A 13,045-nucleotide genomic window follows, 5' to 3' on the forward strand; every position below is an offset into this window, starting at 1 on the left:
AGAGACAGCCAATAAAAGAACTCACCATAAACATATTAAACAATTGTCAAGTGATCAAGCACATCACGCCTGGACCACATTGACGCCAGATACAGATATTATAATTATCAGAATCATAATAGAAATTAATTCTGCCACAAAAGTTTTAAAATATAAAAAAGGCATTGAAAACAAAGGCAAGAGCAACTCTGAGCAACAGTAACATGTTACATTTAGAACTAAATGAATAACTGAATGATGATAACTAAATGATGATAACTATGATAACTGAAATGAAGAATATACGCGGCAAAAAGATGAAAAGATTAGGCCATGGGCAGTGGCTCATGCCTATAATCCTAGCTACTCAGGAGGCTGAGATCTGAAGATCAAAGTTCGAAGCCAGCCCACACACCAAAAGACCTGAGACTCTTATCTCCAATTAACCTCTAGAAAATGGAAGTGGGGCTTGGCTTAAGGGTAGGGCAGTAACCTTGAGCTGAAGAGCTTAGGACAATGCCTAGGCCCAGGGTAGGGTGGCAACCAGGCTGAGTTCAAGCCCCATGACCCTCAAAAAAATAAAAAAAAGATGAAAAGATTACTGTAGCTGACTTTGTTACCTGGTATATTATATGCACATTTATTTGTTTATTTGAAATAGGGAAGGGAAGGGAAATACAATATGATTGGGAGGGGGTGAGGGGAGGGAAAGGGAGACAAAACATGAGAAGGAGTATCAAGGTTCGAGAAGTAATGCACCCATTACCTGACGAATGTAACTGTAACTCCCTCTATACATTATCCCAACAATAAAATACAATTAAAAAAATTTTAAGCCAGTGAAGTACACTAAATAAATGTGTAGTTTGATCATGAGAAAAAAAAGTTGAAAAGAGTTATCAATTAATTAATTAGAGTTGAAAAGATGAATACTATCATACAGACAATTAGTAACCCGGAAGATATATATCTGTAGGAATTACCCAAGATCTAGCCACAGAGGAGAAGGAAAGCTGTAGATAATATGCATGGAGGGTGACAAAGAAAATCCATGACTTCTCTGTGTGCCCTGGTTTCCTGAACTACAGCTATCTACAGGCTGTTTCTTGCCAGAGCACAGCAGTCCTATTTATTTATTTATTTATTTATTTATTTATTTATTTATTTATTTATTTAACAGTGTTCTTTGCTGAGGTTGGGAATAGGTAACTGTAGTTGCTCATGAGCCACACACACTTGGGTCCAGCAGTAATTTAGTGAGTCAGGTTGTTAAACACAGTATTTGTTAAACAAATACTATTGCTCTTAGCAAGGAATACAACTTCAGACTAGCCCATGGTTGGAAAATATACATGATTTCATTTTATCTTTATTTGATCCTGTGGCATGGATTTGATCACTTCATTTGGGGGAAGGAACAGAGAGAGACACAGATGCAGAGAAGAGATGAAAGGAACATATCTGGACTGACTTGTGCTTTGTGACACAGGAGCAATTTTCTGATCTAACATTAGTGATCACACAAGGAAGAGTAAAGTGAGTAAAGTAGAGTGGGTGAGGCCTTAGTTTTGCTATCTTCTTTTATAATAGTAAGCATAATGGGTAGATAATATAATGAATCATAAGTATCATTTACTGCTCATTATACTTTAGCTTTAGTCACCCCACAACTAAATGCATATCTCTACAAGTGGTAAAAGGTTTATGGGGTCAGAAATATGCCATGTCAATAAAACCATAGTTACAATATGACTGATACAGGAAAGGGTGGCTGAGCCTATGAGTTACATAAGGTAAAGCTATTGATTATTATTTTTTTTGTACTGGTTCTGTGGTGCTGTGACTTGATCTCAGAAGATTTGCACTCACTGTGCTGTTTTTGTTCACAGTTGATCTTTTACCACTTGAGCCATGCCTTAATGTAGCATTTTGCTGTTTAACTGCAGACAGAGTCTCACAGACTTCTGCTCAGGCTGATTTCGAACCTAGATCCTCTAATCTTAGCCTCCTAAGCATTTAGGATTACAGGAATCTGTCACAGAACAAGGCTAAAATTACTTTTATTGCTTTAATAGTGAATGAGTATTTTCAAGTGCAATACTAGAAGTCAAAAGGCTGATGAGCCTTTGAATGGATAATGAACAAGGTGTACTGTGGTAGAGGCTTGTGGGGAATTGTTTATACGCTTTTAAAAGGTCTACATGTCAGATATTCAGGAATGTTTACATTGTAAATAGTAATCAATCTAATCAGATTTCTTGTGCTTCTTTTTCTTCTTTTATTTTTGAGATTGAACCTAAGGCCTCATGCTCAGACATATGTATACTACCACGCATGGTTCCTGCACAGTTCTGCTACTGCGTTCTGTACCTCACCTTCAAAAACAAAACAAAAAAAGGTTACTTAGAAGTTACTTTTTTTGTTATTGTAAAAGTGACGTAACAGAGGGGTTATAGTTACACAAGTCAAATAGTGAGTACAGCTCTTTCTGAAAATTTGTTTTTTTACAAAATTTTCCCTCCCCCATCCCCTGTAAACAAAGATGTTTATGGGAATTAAATTTCGTTTCATGAACTCTCTGCATTTAACCTTTCAACATGATTTCAGGGACAAATGTTACATTTGTATAATTCACTGACCAAGTCTTCAAGTTAATCATCAATGAAGAATCAGATATTTCATCCTCGTAGAGCTTACCTATGAACTTTATAACTAAATGAATTATGCCTTAATTGGTGTCTTCTCTGGTGATTAAAACAAGTTGTATGGATCAACATGTCTTATTCCAGTATCCTGGCTGTTAATATCCTAATACTTCCAGCCTCCTACATAAACATGTATGGAAACACACACACCGTACACACACACATTCACTCACAGACACACATACTCACACACACTGTATTATCCCTATTTTGTTAATTATACAACACTGTATTGTCCTTATTTTTTTAATTACACACGCAAATATGTATACTTATATATGTGTAGAGAGAGACATGTATATATACATACACAAACACACATTCACACATACATATATATATATATATATATATATCGTCTCTTCTCTTTCTGTATCTAGAAAGCATACTGACATATGGTTTCTGGCATATGTCACCTAAGATTATAACTATCCTATTAATTTTGGTGTTTATTTTGAGGATCAATCCATTAGCCTGGCTTCTTAGGTCTTTGATTAATTCAACTCTGCCTTTAGTGTAGGCATAATTATAATTGGTTTTATCTTATCTCTCATCCCTAAGATTCCAGTTCAGTTCACCTTCTAGTTATTTCATCAAACAGTAATCCAAAGATGATCTGAAGGACCCATGCATTTTTATTTAATTGAATTTATTTATTTATTTGCCTTTCCTGGGGCTTGAACGCCAGGATCTGGGTGTTGTCCCTGAGCTTCTTTTGCTTCCAAGGGAGCCAGAGTGACCTTTCAGGCTTTTTCAGAGTAGTTTATTGGAGTCTCTGAAACTTGCCTCTCCAGGCTGTCTTTGAACTGCACAATGCACAGATCTCAACCTCCTACATAACTAGGATTACAGAAGTGAGCCATGTGTGCCCATTTTATTTAATTTATTTTTAAGATACGGTCTCAAGTGATCTTTGCGAGTAGCTGGGATTATAGACATATACCACCATGCTCAGTTTGATGTGAGGAATTTTATACTTCTAAGCAAAAGTAGCGACCGATTAACAGGAGATTATAGGGTGGGGCCAAATCCCTTGAAAGGTTTGAGAAGGATTCACCCTGCTGTGAAGACAGATCACATGGAAAAGTACAAGGCTCAGGCACTTCAATCATAATATGAATAGTCCCGGATTACTTCCACCTAGACTCTGCTTGGAAGCAGTCTATTCCAACCAGCGCCTTCAGCTTAAGAGTTCAACTAGCTGACTCTTTGACTTGGACTATGATATCCTTAAGAGAGCCTACTGTATCCTACAGTGCCCATCTCCAGGCGAAGTGATCATCTAATCTGATTGTTTTTGATTGGTTGGTTTTTGCAATAGAAGACCTATGCTAATGTTCAAACAATAAGAACTGATTTTGGTTTTCTTTTTTTAGTAGTAAAGTTTGCACTTGCTTATAGCTAGCATTTTACCACTCGAGTCACATCTTCAGTTCAATTGTTTGCTGGTTATTTTGAAGATGGTGTCTAGCAAATCTCTCTGCCTGTGTTCTTTACTGCCTCCTGAGTAGCTAGGATCACAGATGTGAACTACCAGTCACACCTGACATGTCAGTGTGAAATGCTAATTCTGCTCAGTTACCTCATCCTCCTACCTCAGCTGCTTCAGGTTCTGAGGGGTCCCTCCATGAGTCCCCTTTCCTAATTCTACCCGACTGCTCATTCCTCCACTGTCCTACCCACCCCACTGCACCCCCAGAAGAACCACACCTTGGATTCTATTCAGCCCTCTACCTTCACATGTTTGTAAAAGAGAAAGCCACTCTCTTCGGTGATTCTCTTGCCACTTTGCCTGTAGAATCTTCTTTCAGGGAGCCCTGTGGAGTACCTGCATAATATTGCCATTAGTGTCAGAGGAAAGTATTTTCTTCTGCTAACTTAACACACAGTGGTTGGGGGCTTGCAAATTCACCTTCAGTAAAAGGTTTCTCTACACCCATATTAGGGTTTGTCCATGAAGAAGCTTTCTCAACAACTAGGGCTAGTGGTTCGTATGCCAGCTTACCTTGGGAAAGAGTGGATGGTGGGGAAGCTCTCCTGAGAGGAGATTTAGAGCAGCTTCTCTCCCAGAAGCTTCTGCTTTTACTGAGGCTAGGGAAGATCCAAGATTGTTTTCCTCCCTCAACACTATCTACAGTGTCCTCAGTTAAAAGAATCTCCCATCCAATTCAGTGAATTCATGCTTTTAGGTTCTTACAGTAAACTGAATAACACGCTCCTGAAAATGCCCTTGTCTTAATCCCTGGAATGTATTGAAGACACATGACAAAGGAGAATCAAGGTGACTGGTAAAATTAAGGCATAAATGTCATGGATTTAAAAAATTAAAAAGAATAAATGTCATGAAATTAAAAAGAGTTATTAAAAGTGAAGCCACTGCTAGCTATTCAGGAGGCTAAGATCTGAGGATCAAAGTTTAAGGTCAGTCCAGGCAGAAAAGTCCATGAGACTCTTAATTAACCACCAAAAAAAAGACAGAAATGAAAGTATGGATCCGTGATAAAGTGTTGGCCTTGAACAAAAAACCAAAAACTAAAGATGTGGTACTTATACACAATGGAATTCTATGCTGCTGTCAGAGAGAATAGTATCTCTCTATTCATAAATAAATGGAAAGACTTGGAAAACATCATATTAAGTAAACCAGACCTCCAAGAAACATAGGCTCCATGGAATCCCTCATTTGAAATAATTAGTACACATCTAGGATTCTCCTAGCAGAAGATCACAATAGCTCAAAAGTTATGTGCATATGGTCATACAGAATGAGATTAACGAATTGAACTCTAGGTTATAGAAAAAAGAGGTTTACCTTTGTGATTGTTGTTCTTAATGTACTAGGTAATTTATTTCTTTTCTCTTTTTTTTCCACGTATGGTTAATCTCATGTGATTACTGTATCTGACTTGTTACCTGATATACTGTATATACACTTATTTGTTTATTTGAAATGGGGAAGGGAAGGTGGAAAACAAGATGACTGCGATGGGGAGGGGGAGGAAAAAGGGGACAAAAACATGAGAAGGGGTATCAAGGTTCTAGAAGTAATGTACCCATTACCTGACAAGTGTAACTATAACCCTATAACCCTTCTATACATTATCCTGACAATAAAATACAATAAAAAAAAAAAAACTAGGGACAGCACCTCAAGTTCAAGCCCCAGGACACACACACACACACACACACACACACACACACACACACACACACACAGAATTATTAAGACCAAGCATACCAGTAGTCCCAGCTCTCAGGAATGGGAGACAGGAGGATTGCCAGTTCAAGACATGCGCTTCCCTGTGAATATCCCTAGCAATAACTATGCCATTATTAGACACAGAAGAAGACAACAGAAAAAAAAGTCAAAGAGGGGTGATGATAGAAACAGGGCCTAGAAAAGCTCCCTTGCTGACTTTGATGATGGGTGACTGGGCCTGTGAGCCATGGAAGGAATGTGGCCTTGTATATGCTTTGCAAAAGCTCCAGAGAGGAAGGATCACATTGACATCTTTCTCCTAGCCCAGAATCCAGATCCATGTTGGATTTCTAACCTGAGGAAATGTAAGGTGATACATTTTTGGTTTTACATTGCTATGTATGATCACTGATGATCATTCATCAGGCAAGAAAAAGTGAATATAGGTCATTTCTCTCATTCATTCTTTTGTCCAATTCACTGTCGTACCATTTATACCTCTGTCCTGGGAAACAAGCTAGTTATCCTCTCCTCTCACATACAGTGATCAACACAAACTTTTGTGGACTTAAAAGGTGGAGTTTTCAGGGCCAGGAGTTTAGCCTAGTGGTGGGAGTGTTTGCCTAGCATGCATGAAGACCCGGGTTCGATTCCTTGGTATCACATACATAGAAAAAAGAAAAAAAGCCAGAAATGGTGCTCTGGTTCAAGTGGTAGAACTCTAGCCTGGAAAAATCCCAAGGACAGTGCCCAGGCCCTCTGTTCAAGGCCCAGGACTGGCAGGAAAAAAAAAAGAAAGAAAGAAAGTGGAACTTTCTCTCCCCAGCAAGGGAGCCTTTGATTGTGCAGCAGACAGCAGCTGCTTGTCCTGTTATCTAGTTCACCTAGGTTGCTATTTACCTGGAGACAGAATAGCTCTCGGAGCCTCAAGGTTGAGGCGTCAGTCCCTAACACTGTCTCTATTTCAGATCATGTTGGAAGGTGTGGCCTCAGACTGACAGGCGAAGTCTCCATGATTCCTTTACCAATTTCCATGGAGAGTGGCTCATGGAATTCAGAAACCAAGTAGGTAGCCAGGTGAAGAGACTCACACAGGGTGTGATCTACAAGAATCCCAGGCACAAGAGCTTCCTCCTGTGAAATTGGGTGAATCACCCTCCTAGTGGATTCACTGTGCTGCAGCTCACATGCTCATCTCTTCAGATGCGTTGTCCACTCTCATGGGTGTCAGGTTCTCGAGAAAGGAAAGGAGATTTGCTGCATGGTTCAGGAAGAAAAGAGTTTATTGGGGGAGAGCAAACTGCCGGCCCACCCAAGATGGAGGCATGAGAACACAGAGAGGAAGGAAAGAGAGAGTGGTGAGGGGACTCTGTTGAGCATGATTATATAGGGCAAGGCTGGAGGTGGGACCACAGTGGATGTGAGGAAATAATCTCACAGTGCGGAAGTGATCTCAGAGCCTGAGGAACTTCTCACTGTCCAAGGAAGGCATGGAGGTTCAGGAAGCTCTCCAGTGGATAAGAAAGTGACCAGAACATCTGTGGTCCTTTGCTGACTCACAGTCAGGTGACTGACAGTCAGGTAATTGTTGGTTTTAGGCAGGTGAAGAGGAAGGGGAGGGGCTGTTCTCCCAGGCAGACCTAACAATAGGCATTGAACCCAGGGCCTAGGGCTTGTTAGATAGTCACTGGACTACTGGCCTGATTCATCATCCTTTGTTTACACTGGGTGGTGAATCTCCCTTTGTGTCAGAATAGGCCTTTGCTGTGATGCCCCAGCTTGTGTTTCTTGGTGCCGCTGGAGATGGCAGGCACATGCCACCATTTGCAGCCATTGGTTGGGATAAAATCTCTCAGACTCTTATGTGGGGGGCAGCTTTGAACCTTTTTTTTTTTTTCTTTTTGCCAATCGTGGGGCTTGAACTCAGGACTTGGGCACTGTCCTTGGGCTTTCTCAAGGCTAGCACTTTACCACTTGAGCCACAGCACCACTTTCGGCTTTCTCTGTGTAGGTGGTACTGAGAAATCAAACCCAGGGCTTCGTGCATGCTAGGTGAGCACTCTACCAATAGGCCACATTCCTGGTCACAGCTTTGAACTTTGATTACCAGATCTTCAGCTCCCATGTAGTTAGAATGACAGATTGTAGACACTAAGCCCCTCCAGCCTCTCATTTTTGGATTTTATAGAGACTTTATTGCGTAGGCCTGATTAGAGAATGGACAAGCTTTTACATGGGTTTACACAAAAAGATGATAAAGCAGAACTAACAGTCACAAACCCAATAAAGCTCATCTGTCCAGAAGTGCCAGGGAGACGGGTGATATGTGTTGCTTTAGGACCGGGGACGTAGCTCAGCGAAACAGAGCTTGCCTACACCGCCTAAGGCCTGGGGTTGATCTTGAACACCACAAGATTAAAAAAAAAAAGTTAGCTACCCACTACCTACTCCTTTGTACAGTCTGGGACACAATACTCACTGTGTTGCCTACTGTCAAATAGAATTGAGGTTAGAAGTTTTGCAGTCTTTCAGGAGACAGAAAAATAAGGAGAAAAGAACCAGAAAAGGTAAATAAAAGACTAAGAACTATTCTGCTTCATGTTTCACCTCCTGACAAGATAACTCTTTAACACACAGTCCTTTACACATCCACACTCAAGCACTGAGAGGCCTGGAATTGCCCTCTTTTTCCTTCCTTCCCTCCTTTTTCCTTTTCTTTTATGCCTATCCTAGAACATAAACTCCGGACCTACTTGGCTGTCCCTGAGATTTTTGTTTAAAGAGAGTGCTCTGACATTTGAGCCATAGCTCCACCTCTAAATATTTGGTAGTTCATTGGAGGTAAGGGACTTTGCTGCCCCAGCTGGCTTTAAACTATGATCCTCAAAGCTCAGCTTCTTGAGTAGCTAGGATTATATACAAAAGCTACTAGATGTGTACACAGTTTGTAACCTGTCTAAAATAATTTCTCATAGTTGTATTTTATTTTTCAGTTTCTTTTACCTTTCCATAGTGAATCTTTTGGAAAGAGTAGTTCGAACTCTGGTTTTGTTCCTTAATTCACTTAACTTTGTTCTCTAATAACTAAGAATCATTTCCCATAGCTGTGTGTAGAACTATGGGAGGAATAGTATACATGTTCTACATATAGCCCCTGTTCAATCTTTAACCTAGAGTAGTGGTAAAGGGCAACATATTTTGGCCAATACAAATATTAATCCAGAATGATTGTTGTCCTTAATGTACTATGTTGTCTCTCATCTCCTTTGCTGTCCCTTGGTTATCTCATATTGGTATAGTATCTCACTTTGTTATCTGATATATTGAATTTATTTGTATTTGAATATTTGAAATTTGATAGGGAAGGGGGGAAAACCAAGACGGGTGTGGGGTGTGGGGGGGGAAGGAAATGGGTACCAAGACATGTGAAAGGGTATCAATGTATGTGAATTAATGCACCTTCTATCTGGCAAATATCATGTAACCCTTTTACCAATTACAATAAAAAAAAAAAAGAAAAAGAAAATGAAAAAAAAAAAAGGTCATTGAAGACATCCTCAAAGAGCTTGTCATTGTCTTTAAGAAATTCAAAGGAAATTATAAATCAAAACTACCTATATAAAAAAAAACAAATATTAATCCACTGTATCCTAGATCTATGATAAGCCTTACTAAAAACTTGTTACAGATAAATTGACTCTTTGGCAGTTCACCAGTTGCGTGATAGCAGTACAGTGATCACAGTTCAACAGTGCAACCTGTATGTGGGCACTGGGCAGGATTCCAGAGTTGGGAATTTCTTGCAAACACTGGGCAATTACACTTTTCAGATAGCATAAAAGAGACGTGTGATGCAGGGCCATGCCCTGCAGGTTATGGTTGTCCTCATTTGGCCCCAGTCAAGTTGATCATCTTTGGACTGTAAAACTTAAGGGATGTCCTCTCTTCATGAAATCCTGAGACCTAAAATGTCCAAACACTAGAGGAGAAGTCAAGACATTTGAAAAGAACAGTACATAAAACACAGTCTTCTAGGGCTGGGAGTTTGGCCTAGTGGTTAAAGTGCTTGCCTAGCATGCATGAAGACCCGGGTTCTATTCCTCAGTACCACATACATAGAAAAAAGCCAGAAATGGTGCTGAGGCTCAAGGGCTAGAGCTCTAGCCTTGAGAAAGTCCAAGGACAGTGCTCAGGCCCTGAGCTCAAGCCCGGGACTGGCAAAAAACAAAAACAACAACAATAAAAAAAAACACAGTCTTCTCTTCCTTTCTCCTTTCCTCCCTCTTTTACTTCTTCCCTCCCTTATTCTTTCCTTGTTTTTCAGGATTGGAGTCAGGGTCTCACCTTTGCTGTATTACAATGTAATACATTAATGAAATTCTGGCTTTAATGTGAATTTGTCAAATATTCTGTCCTTTTCTTCCTTTTCCTTTCTTTCTTCCTTCTCTTTTTCTTTTCTCTTTTACTTCATTCCTTCCTCCCTCCCTTCCTTTTTTCTCTTTGTCTTCTTTTCTGGGCTGATAAATCAAATTCTACCCAGATGGTCCTCCCTTCAGTCACTAAGCTACATCTCAGCCTTGATGGGTCTCTTTATGTGAAAATTTTAATGACTTATTTATATTTTTTTAATTTAATTGTTGAGGTGATGTACAGAGGGGTTGCAGTTACATTCATCAGGTAGTGGGTACATCACTACTTAAACATTGTTACCTCTTCCCATGTTTTTCTCACACTTTTTCTCCCCCATCCCCTCCCACTCATCTTATTTTTCCCTTACCTTTCCATTTTCAAATACATAAACATATATACAATATACTAGATACAGAGTCAGATACAGTAACAACCTGAAAGGGAAAAGAAGAAAAAAGAAATAGCTTCACCTACTACATTAAGAACAACAATCACAAAGACAAACCTCTTGTTTCCATATCCTGGAGTTCATTTAGCTTAGCCTCATCCTATAGGGACATATATAAAAAGCTTTTGAGCTATTGTGATTCTGTTAGGAAAATCCTAGACATATACTATTTGTTACAAATGAGGGAAACCATGGAGCCTATGTTTCTTTGAGTCTGGCTTACTTCACTTGCTATGATTTTTTCCCAAGTCTTTCCATTTCCTTATAAATGGGGCAATGTCATTTTTTCTGATGGCAACATAGAATTCCATGGTGTAAATATTAAGCAATTCTGATTCTTATCAAAGTTTGTATTTGCATTAAATGAAATGTTAAACAATATACTAAAACAAGGAGAAAAAACATTCATATCACTATCTAGAATGTCTAACATTTTCTTGTATATATAAATTTGTGGAATGGGTTTTAGGTTTGATTGATTGTTATACTACAGCTTGAATAGTGAACTAAAACAAGGAGAAAAAACATTCATGTCACTATCCAGAATGTCTAACATTTTCTTATGTATATAGATTTGTGGAATGGATTTTAGGTTTGATTGATTATTACACTACAGCTTGAACCAAAATACAAACACCACTAAGATATACCCTCAGCCTTCTAGTTTCCTTATTTACATAATCCCAGAAGTTATACATTATACTTATTTCACATCTTCTTTATTTTGCTAGATCTCAATTTTTGTTTCTTTTTGTTGTTGTTGTTTCCGCTTAGAACTGTCTTCTGAGTTTGCAGATGTATTCTTTGAAAGGTGTTTAGCATTTTTTTTTAACATTAAGAGCCAGATATGAGGAATTTATCCTCATCATTTCGGATCATAGTAAAGTATGATTAAAATGTATTTGTACACCAGTGGCTCATGCCTGTAATCCTAACTACTCAGGAGGGCTGAGAGCTGAGAATCACTGTTCAAAGCCAGCCTGGGCAGGAAAGTCTATGAGACTCTTACCTTCAGTGAATCACAGAAAAAGCAGGCAGTGGCACAGTAGCTCAAGTAGTAGAATGCTAGCCTTGAGCAAAAAAGAGCCCAGGGACTGCTCAACTGGTAAATTTATCTATCTATCTATCTATCTATCTATCTATCTATCTATCTATAGATGGCTATCTAGATAAAGAGATAGATAGGTAGACAGATGTAAAGCTTTAAGAGGATTTCTTAAAAAAATAAGATGCAAGAAAGAAAGAAAGAAAGAAGGAAAGAGAGAGGGAAAAAAGGAGAGAAGGAAGAGAGAGAGAGAGAGAGAGAGAGAGAGAGAGAGAGAGAGAGAGAGAGAGAGAGAGAGGGCAAGTGCGAGCGCTAGAGAGAGAGGAAAATGCCTGAAATATATTTCTAAGCTTTGGCAAATGGCAAAGTAGTGGAATACTTATCTAACATGTACCTTGCCCTCGTTTAGGTGTGGTTCCCCCGCATAACAAAGGAAGACACACACACACACACACACACACACACACACACACACACACACACACACACACCTAATGGCTAGAGCACAGGCAGCCACAGTAATTGCATTAATTTGCATTCATTTCTCCCTACAATCTGATTTGAAAAATATACAATTTGTTTCTGAGGCAAAAACCATAGCGTCTGTAGTTTATATCATTTCCCTGGTTGAAATTACAATTTTTTGTTGAAATTACAGTTTTTCTTAAAAATATTTTAAAACGTCCTAAGATATGAACTCCCAAATCTGGAGTGTATTTCAACACAAGCAGCTCAATTGATCTAAACAAACAAACAAACCAGAAAAAGAAAAGGAAACCATTTCCATCCCCTGTTAGGGCCTAAAATGAAAGTAAAAGCAGCCTGGTGGGGAAGAAAGGGGCTTTGGTAGCCACCCAGATAACAAGCCAGAGCCTGCTCTTCTCTTAGGATAATGCAGATAGTGGAGGCTGCTCCGAATCAGATATCACCTAGTTTATGTAAGGTCTTCTTTTTGGAAGATATTCAATCACTCCATTCATTCGTGCTGCGTATCTGCAAAGCAGAATCCCTGAAACGAGATTTCCATGAAGAACCTGGGGTGGAGCCTGAGGTGAGACCCTATCTCTAATTCACAACCAACTAACTGATCTAATGTATTAAATAAATTAAGAAACTCAAATCAGGTTACAGAGGAGACCCTTCTTCCCTCCAGACAGGAAAAGCTGCTATAAATTCGGAGAACTCTGCTCAAGTCAAACAGTGAGCCAATCTCTGCACAGATTATCTAGTGAGCTTTGCAGGGGTCTTGAAGGTTGCCC

General features: G+C 39.3%; 1 protein-coding gene across 4 annotated transcripts in view; it reads left to right on the forward strand.

The window, feature by feature from the left end:
* The window catches only part of Abcg2 (ATP binding cassette subfamily G member 2 (JR blood group)), a 113,785-nt gene that overhangs the window by 41,187 nt on the left and 59,553 nt on the right, over positions 1-13,045 (forward strand). Inside the window, exon 1 of one of the 4 annotated variants that reach the window (XM_090343219.1) lies at positions 1,484-1,515. The exons of 2 other annotated variants lie outside the window; for them this stretch is intronic. The gene's annotated coding sequence lies outside the window, so the exon portion shown is untranslated. Of the gene's footprint in view, positions 1-1,483; positions 1,516-12,816; positions 12,838-13,045 lie in introns of those variants that run through there. One more of the 4 variants, XM_090343221.1, reaches the window with a different exon arrangement.

Source organism: Megascapheus bottae, chromosome 13 (genome assembly GCF_031878675.1).
Source record: "Megascapheus bottae isolate mThoBot1 chromosome 13, mThoBot2.hap1, whole genome shotgun sequence".
Classification (NCBI taxonomy): Eukaryota; Metazoa; Chordata; class Mammalia; order Rodentia; family Geomyidae; genus Megascapheus; species Megascapheus bottae.